The 8540-nt window shown below is 34.9% G+C and overlaps 1 pseudogene; it reads right to left on the reverse strand.

Annotated features, from left to right (window-relative positions):
• Nucleotides 1–3887: 3887 nt before the first annotated feature.
• LOC114759520 (KH domain-containing protein At4g18375-like) lies at nt 3888–7322 on the reverse strand (annotated as a pseudogene).
• Nucleotides 7323–8540: the final 1218 nt, after the last annotated feature.

Raw genomic sequence — 8540 nt, forward strand, 5'->3', positions numbered from 1 at the left:
TCCTTAATCTTCTTAAATTAGTCAATTAGCTATTATAATTAGGAACGGAGGTAGTATAATGGAAAAATCTATTTACTTAAAAAAGTTTATAAGTTTAGTTTATATATATATATATATATATAAAACAATGTTATGCAATATTATAATCAGATCAATGGGTTGGAATGATTGAAATACAAGAGTATGAGTTGGCTGCGTATCTTTCTTTGAATAATAGAATAAATAAAATTGTCATACAAAATTAATTCAGAAACAAAGGGGAAATAAATAATTGTGGGGAAAAATTTGACCAATTCCTTTGGGCAGGAAGATCGATCTGTCCTATTAATTCAAAAATTATAAAGTTTTTTTGAAATCCTACTCTTAGGTAGTATTAATTTTGCACCTTATATAAAGTCTAATATCAAACTGAACAATGCTTGATTTAATAATGAATGGATATGAATTATATAAGATATCAAAAAGATTTATAATAATTCCAAAATAAAATTAAAATAGAAGGTGTAATTGTGTATGACCAATAATGGGCACATGAAATTCTGATAATGGGGATTTAGATCCAACAAATCACAAACTTTTATGTAAGTTCACACAGGTCGTCACAGTGTGGCCTGCATGTGGGCATTAAATGGCCATATTATTTTGTTCCTAAAGAAATGAGATAATAATATTCGGATAAAAATTAGATTATAAAATAAATATATATCCGTACTTATAGCGAAGTACATACCCAACATTTGAGGAAGACGCAGCCGCATTAACGGGGGCGCTTAGCACTTTTTAAAGCTATCATTTTCAGATTTTATAAAACAATTTTTTTATATATTTATCTCCTACAGTATAAAAATATTTTTTTAAAACTAATGCAGAAAGTAGTACCACCAAGGATGAGTACTTTCTGAATCAGGCTTTGTTTAAAAAGTTAAAAACTAAATTTTACCCCACCTGTAATATTAATAATAAACAATTTATCCTTGAGCAGCTCATGAAGTGTGGAGCATGCACGTTTTTTAAGTAGAAAACACAAATTAACCATCAATTTGCAGTATTTCAATATTTAAAAACCATTCGAAAATAATAAAGTCTCTGCCAACAAGTTTACTTTTTATTCTTGCATAAATATGCTGCTCTTTATTAAAGCCCCGGAAAACTGGAACTCTATCTCTCATAATTATATCGAACTGTACCATAAACGACGTAGGTGAGAAATTAAAAGTCGACAAAGAGCTTAGATATAGTTGGAAATGTAGATGCAGCATTGAATACAAAAATTTATGAAGGGACGCTGCCATTCCTCTTTAAAGAGAAGAAACGACAAGATGACACCAAAACAACAACAGTAATGATGCTACCTGCCAAAAAGAAGGTATCTTCAGAAACATTTCAAATGCGATTGGATGATCAATCATTTTCTCTGCATATTTCTCCAGAAAGAAAGAACCACACACAAGTCCAACGCATTTCTTAACTCTTAAAGGAAACTTGTTGGTCAGGCTCTTGTATGGATTATCCTATCCAGTTCCAGTGCTTGATTCAACCAGAAAAATTAAAAACCATAAAACCAAGTTGACCATCCGTCATAAGCAACTGAGATGACATGGATCAAAATCCCAAAATTTATTCTCAATAGCACACATTAGTAGCATATATAATACTCCCTATCCTAGATATAGAAACTAATTGAGGAGTTTGATAATTAATGCAGTAAAATAACAAGTACTAGTAAACAATAAGAGTAAAAATGAAAAAATAGAGCTAAAATTTTAAACATTCTGAGTATATCTTATAAATAGGACCATGCACATAAAAAAGCTACATGTTTTATACATTGGAGGGAGTATGGCAAAAGTGCAAAACCCAAAAGTTGGCCGGTTGAAAAAAAAAAAAAAAAGTTGCAGTACAATAGACAGGCCTGTGACCTTGTATAAGAAACTGTTCGAACATAAATTCATCACAACACAAAAGGTTCGAAACATTCCAAGTAAATAAACCCTATTGAAATGGGCATTCTTTCATTAAATAAAATTGTATATACATAATTCCTTGTGTCTCATATATAATATACTACAATAATTGATGTATTTACAGCAGGTAGGCTGGATGTAAGGCTACCAAAGGAGCAAGTAGAAGAGGCTAAAACCCGAACATACTGATAATCAAATCTACATCTGCAACTACAAATACTTGTGCTACTCAATGCACAAACTAACATGGTAACTCACAAGGTGATTTGTCATATCAAGTTTCAGCATGCTTCTACCCCCTAGTGAACTATCTTCCTCACAAAAGTAACATGACATCCCTCAAGATAAACCAAGCTAATTTTGATATCCTTACTGATGAGAGTAGTGACTAAAACAAATCAAAGAATACAGGGAAAGAATGGATATATACAGAATCAACTATGGGGAAGTGAGTAAACAAAAATATACAATAATTCAAAACTAAGGAAGGGTTCATCTAGGCCTATATGATTTTAGAGTTTACACCTAAGAAAACATTATAGTGAGCACGATTATACTGAGCTGAGATCAGAGTACAGCTTAAGTTCCCATAATACCCAAGAAACTCAGATGAGTAGTACAAGAGAATGTTTCGCTTTGCACTTTGCACTTTGTGAGGTAAGGCAAAATTTCCACATCACCCCTAAAGAGTTTCCAGTTGACAATACCGAAAATACAGAGAAGGTCGGAAAGAGTTCAGTCACATCAACGGGATTAGAAGCTTTCAGCACATTGGTGCTGATGTTAAATACAGGTAACCTTGGATGAGACAGACAATGTTTAAGCAGAAGATGGCATTATAGACATGAGGAACACGCCTAAATGGAACGAGATTATTTGACCTAGTTGCTAATGAAGAGTCACATTAGTCAGAAAGCGAGATCAGAATTGAAGATGCATGTAGGATATGAAAGCAGCATTTGCCAGCCAATTTAATTTCTGTTTAGCTAAGACTGACAAAAGCTGAGCTGGGTATTATACTGATGAAAAGAATCCAATTAACTGCTATTCAAGCTTATTGAGGATATAGATAATGATTTGTTGACAGGACAATAATCACAGGCAGCAGAGCTAGAGATCAAAATGCTAATTCAACTGCCAACCATGATTGAATTAATGGGACCTGATGAAATCATTTTTAACCAAAATGAATTACTGAAAGAGGGGAAGACTTCCCACAAGCCCACAATATGACTCAGCAGCTGGCTAGTTTCTCCAGTTGAGCGGCATCCGTCAAAAGACGATAGAATTTACACAAGTTTCAGAAAATCAATCTCAATACCATTTCAGATTATAGGTATATAGAAGATATACACATGGTGTTATAAGAAGGTAAACTAGAAGACCAAAAAATCAAACAGAACAAAGGCTATATGCAGTTTGAAATGGTCAGCTGTATTCCAGGAGTACAAGCCATGGAAAACAGAAACAAAGGGGGAAGAACTAAATTTTCTCCACATTCATACGGCAACTTCCCCGGTTTTGACAAGTACAAGTGCATAATTATGAATATTGGAAAGAGGGATTGATAGTGACTGCATTCATTGGCACTGTCATGGAAGAAAGTTTTAGATAAAGAAAAAAAAAAAGGATAAGAGAATAAGAGGATGAATCATTAACCACCAGAATCAAAATAAAAACAATCACTAGGATCCTTTGATAACATTTAATGGAGTCAAAGATGACTCAGCATGAGTCAAGACAAAACAGTATGAATGGAAAGAAAGGTCCTAAAAATTTCTACGAGAAAATGCAGATGAGGGGTAGATTAAGAACAAAGACGGGGACTACAACTCCTAAATACAGAACCAGCGATGAAACCTCAGGAACAGTTACTGTTTCAGAAGAGGCAGGGGTCAGGTTGATGCAGAGAATATTTTCTCAGGAAGCAACCTAGGAGAACTAAAGAGAGGAACAAGGAGATGCTTCAAGAATTGATCATTCCACCTTCCAAACTACAGCACTCCAACAACTCAGGTGGCCATTATAAATGCCTGAATCAAGTTCTCGGCAGCACGCTTCTGCTCAGGTGTGCCAGATATATGAGCAATACGATCACCTCGGGAAGATTTGGAGTCAGAAACCTCTATCATTGCCCCTGAAATCTGGAGTGAAACAACTAGGCATGAAATAGACATTAAATGAAGCATATTTTGCAACACTTTTTCATCCGTATCTATACAATGTGAATGTAACACATTGATATTCCCAGCCAAGCTAAAGTTTAAGAATGATTTCTGCTGCCACAATAATACTCGACACCATACAGGACAAGTATATTTATCATATCTCATATGTGCCAATCAAAAAATAAAATATGAACAAAAGAAACAATTTCACATAGTTTGCATACAGGGCCATCATCAGTGAGATGACAAAGCATATTAGATGAAATCTGACAGAATACTGTTAAGCAACCAAAAAATGTAAAACATCACTGATAAAATAAATAATAGGGGACTCCATAACTAGTTCTTTTCTATTTAAATAAGCATAAAACTTAATTTTCGCTAGAGACATGTGACTTGGTATGAGAAAAGTTGGATATCACATTTACCTTCCCACAAAAAACAAAGAAAGGACAAGATAACATCATATCATATCTCAACAGTCAACACCAAGATCTACATTCGAGAAAGCATGATATTGAATTGAAAGTTTTTGAAGCTCAAGATATTTAAATCATTCTAGACTATCACAATCCAAGGCATACAGCGAGAATATAAGATGCAGCAGCAAGGAACACACCAATTTAAGGTAATGAATTGACATACATCTTTTGAATCATCAATTAAATCCCCAAATTGAATAAAAGAATGCTACATTTAAATGCATAAACAAACCTTTCTGATATTGGCTATATTTGTCCCCCCTTTACCTAACACTTACCAACAGCATTTGCGGGAATCAACATCTCCAAAGCTAATGGTGGAGGCAAACTGGGCATAGTAGACAGGCAAACGGAAGAATGATTAGATTCATGGTTCTCAAGTTGATTTTTTTTTTTTTTGTGGGGGGGGGGGGAGTACTAAGTTAGTTGTAAAACAATAGACTGAAGAATTTTGCCCAACAAAAATACTAACCCTCCATACACCTTGGAGGCAAATGAGGACACAGATCCATAGCCAGTTTCTCCCATCTGCTACAGACACAAACAAAAGAAGATAAGAAATCACCACAATATGATTAGAAACTATAAGCCACGTTTATGACAAATGGTTAAAAGATCTGAAGAAATTCATAAGTTCTTTGCTTCTTTTATCATACTTGAGAATTGCTTTATAATTATTTTTTTTCCCAATGAAATAAAATCAATTTAGCAAAGGCATTGGAAAAATAATCTGTGTCAACTTCGTAATCAATATTCGTTCTTGAGACATTTCATCCCGTCAATGAACAGTGGCGCTCACAAGTCATGATCTGGTGTTTGTTCAAACATAATGCTTGATAAGAATATGTAGTTTTCGAATATTTTCTATAAAAATTCTATTAAAGAATAATTTTAAGGTAATATTTCCAATGAGTACATTCTGACACAACTTGGCTGCAAAGTAAAATTAGGAGGAGAAACTTCATACCATGCTACAATCAGCCCAGGATGGAATGAGAGCATATACTATTCCTTAAATTTGATTTAATTCCATCCCCCTTTTTTTTTTTGGTTTTTGGCAAAGAAGAGCATCACAAAATTATGATTTGTTCTAAAGAGATAAAGTACATCTTAGAATAATGACGCTCTAAAGGGAAAAATTGAGAGCAGAATATGAATTTTTTTTAATGAAATGAACTCATTGTAATTTGTAAATTTTATTATAAAATGAACAGGACTATTCTCTGTGATTTAAATGATCCTAGAATTCCAAATCAAAACCAGTACGAACAATTCAACCACGATACTTGCGCATGTACCATCAAGATATAGGGTATTGATGACAATGCAATGACTAAGCAAGAACGGAAGTCAAAGAGACAAAGACATACCGACAAAGATCCATATCCATACAGGTTGCTCGAAGAAAGCATGCCAAGTCCACTTCCACTTTCGCCCCTGTGATCATAAGCCAGTGGAGTAGCAGCAAGAGAAGGAACTGAAGGCAGCACAGATGGAACAGAAAGACCAGTGCCACCTGAGTATAAGGGCTCCCCACCTACAGAGGGATTATGGCCAGTGTCCCTTTCTCTCAGGACATCGTCTCTGAGTCTTAAGACAATCTGTATTAGCGCGTCTCTCACACAGTCAACACTACCAAACACCTAAATCAAGAACAGCATCGATTAAAATAAGCAGAGTAAAAAAAAACGAGTGAAATAAATAGTGAAATTAAACAAGAAAGTTAAGTAATGAAAAAAGAAGCCAAACCTCAATCAGTTCATCATTCGTGTCTGCCAGTTTAGGCTTATCACCTTTTGAGATTCGAACATCTGCCTTAGTTCTCTTCCGAATTTCATTTATGATTGAACCACCTTTCCCAATGATACACCCTATGACTTTCGAGGGAACCAGTAGCCGGATTGAAACTGTGGCATCATCTTCGTCATTTATCTTTTCTTGTAGCATTAGAACAGCTTCAACTGCCATGGACTTAACATCACTTTGTGACTACAAATTACAAAACACACACGTCATTTTTCTTACAAATTATTTTAGGTAAGCCATGATAATGAAAGAACATATTGATGACTAGTACATTTCAAGGCTCCACCGATTGAATAGAATATATCATGGACTTCAGGTGTGACATGCCACATAATTATTATATGTGCAAGAAATCATCATCAGGGAAAATGAAAGACGCAGTAATAGCGCACCTCTGTGGCAGTTATAACAATCAAGCAATCATTATGTTTAGCCTTGGAATCATCAATCTCAATATGAGCACCACTAGCGTGCCTTATACTTTTAATAGTACCCCCTCCCTTCCCAATGACACGCCCAATCTTGTCAGAGGGACAGAGCATTCTGACCATTAATTCTTCAGATTGGGAAACACCACCAACACCAGAAACCATTGGAAGGGAAGATGAGTATAATGACCATGTACTTCCTGCATCCGCATAAGCCGGTAGATCTTGTAGATCTTGTAAATTTGTAGCACCTAGTATTGGAGGAAGAGATCTGGGTGGCATAATAGGATCTGAAGCTGGATATAATCCACCAGGTGGATAAATAGGGACGTCGGAGGGAATAATTATACTAGGAGGGACTTCAGGTACATTTGTGTCAAGAGGAATGTCCTCCTTAGGAGAGAACTTGTACATAATAGCAGAAACAGCATAGAGTGCTTTTTTCACGGCCTCTGACTCACCAGATATCTATTAACAAAAACATAATAAGAAAGAATTAATTTTCCCAAAAAAAAAAACGAAAAAGATCATTAAACTCAAGACTGAGAACGAGGAATGATGATAAAATTACAGTCAAAGAATAAAGAAGGAACAATAGAGGATGCGCTTATTATGCATTACTTGTACCACTTTGCTGGAAAAAGGAAACCCTTACATTGAAATGAAAAAACAAAAAAGGAAAAAAAAAAATATCAATCACATAAATGGGGGAAAAAAAATAAACACGATAGTGTCTTGATAGGTGTTTTTTCTAAGGAAGTACATAGAGTAGAAATTCAGCTTCATTATTCTTTTACCCCAAAAATTTGTTTCCTGTGTTATCATGATTCATCTCCAGCATATCATGCAGTTTTAATCTTTAATCATAAATATTAAGGATTTTAATTTCATACAACGAGACCACTACTATTTAATTCAACATTTATCCTCATTCACAGCATGATATATTGCTTCCAAGAGAAGACTTTTTGCAACATCATATAACAAGGAAATAAACAAGAAAAGCAGACCTGCCCCCTTAATACGCCCATTAGGAGAGTCAGGTTCATCTGATCATCTTACCAAGCATAAATTAATTTCCTTCATACAAAGGCTATGTTTCACAAATGTGAAAACCCCAGCTTCTAATTTGCAGCTAAAGATCAATGTAAGAAAGCACAAATAATCACAAATCCTGGAGTTTCTAATTATTTATTTATTTTTTTTTTTTTTTGGGGTGGGGGGGCAGACTTAATGTAACTAAGTACTAATGTCACCCTACAAGGCATTGTAGTTGGTTTATGTTTGTAGATGAACATAGATGCCAGTTTAATAACCAAAAGTGATGATAAATTAATGCAGCAAACTTCTCAATAGCTTGTTTCATTGTATTAATGACTAACCATCACAAAAATTGTCGAAATCCATGGCACATGAGTGTGTTGGGTCAGTTGCATCCTTGGGCGTGACCTTGATCATTGTCCTTGTCTTATTTCTCAATTTATTAATTGTAGACCCAGCCTTACCAATGATATTCGCAGATTGGCTTGATGGAACAAGGATTTGGCATTCTTCCTTATCCTTATGCTTCTTTTCAGAATCTCCAACACTTGCCACAAATTTTGCAATAGCAGCATGAACTTTAAGAAGAGCATCTTGGGCAGCACATAAAGGCACCCTGTTGCTGAACTCATCATCAACCTCAATGTCTTC

This window comes from Neltuma alba, unplaced genomic scaffold (assembly GCF_004799145.2).
Source record: "Neltuma alba isolate B1F8T4 unplaced genomic scaffold, ASM479914v2 tig00010858_pilon, whole genome shotgun sequence".
Lineage (NCBI taxonomy): Eukaryota > Viridiplantae > Streptophyta > Magnoliopsida > Fabales > Fabaceae > Neltuma > Neltuma alba.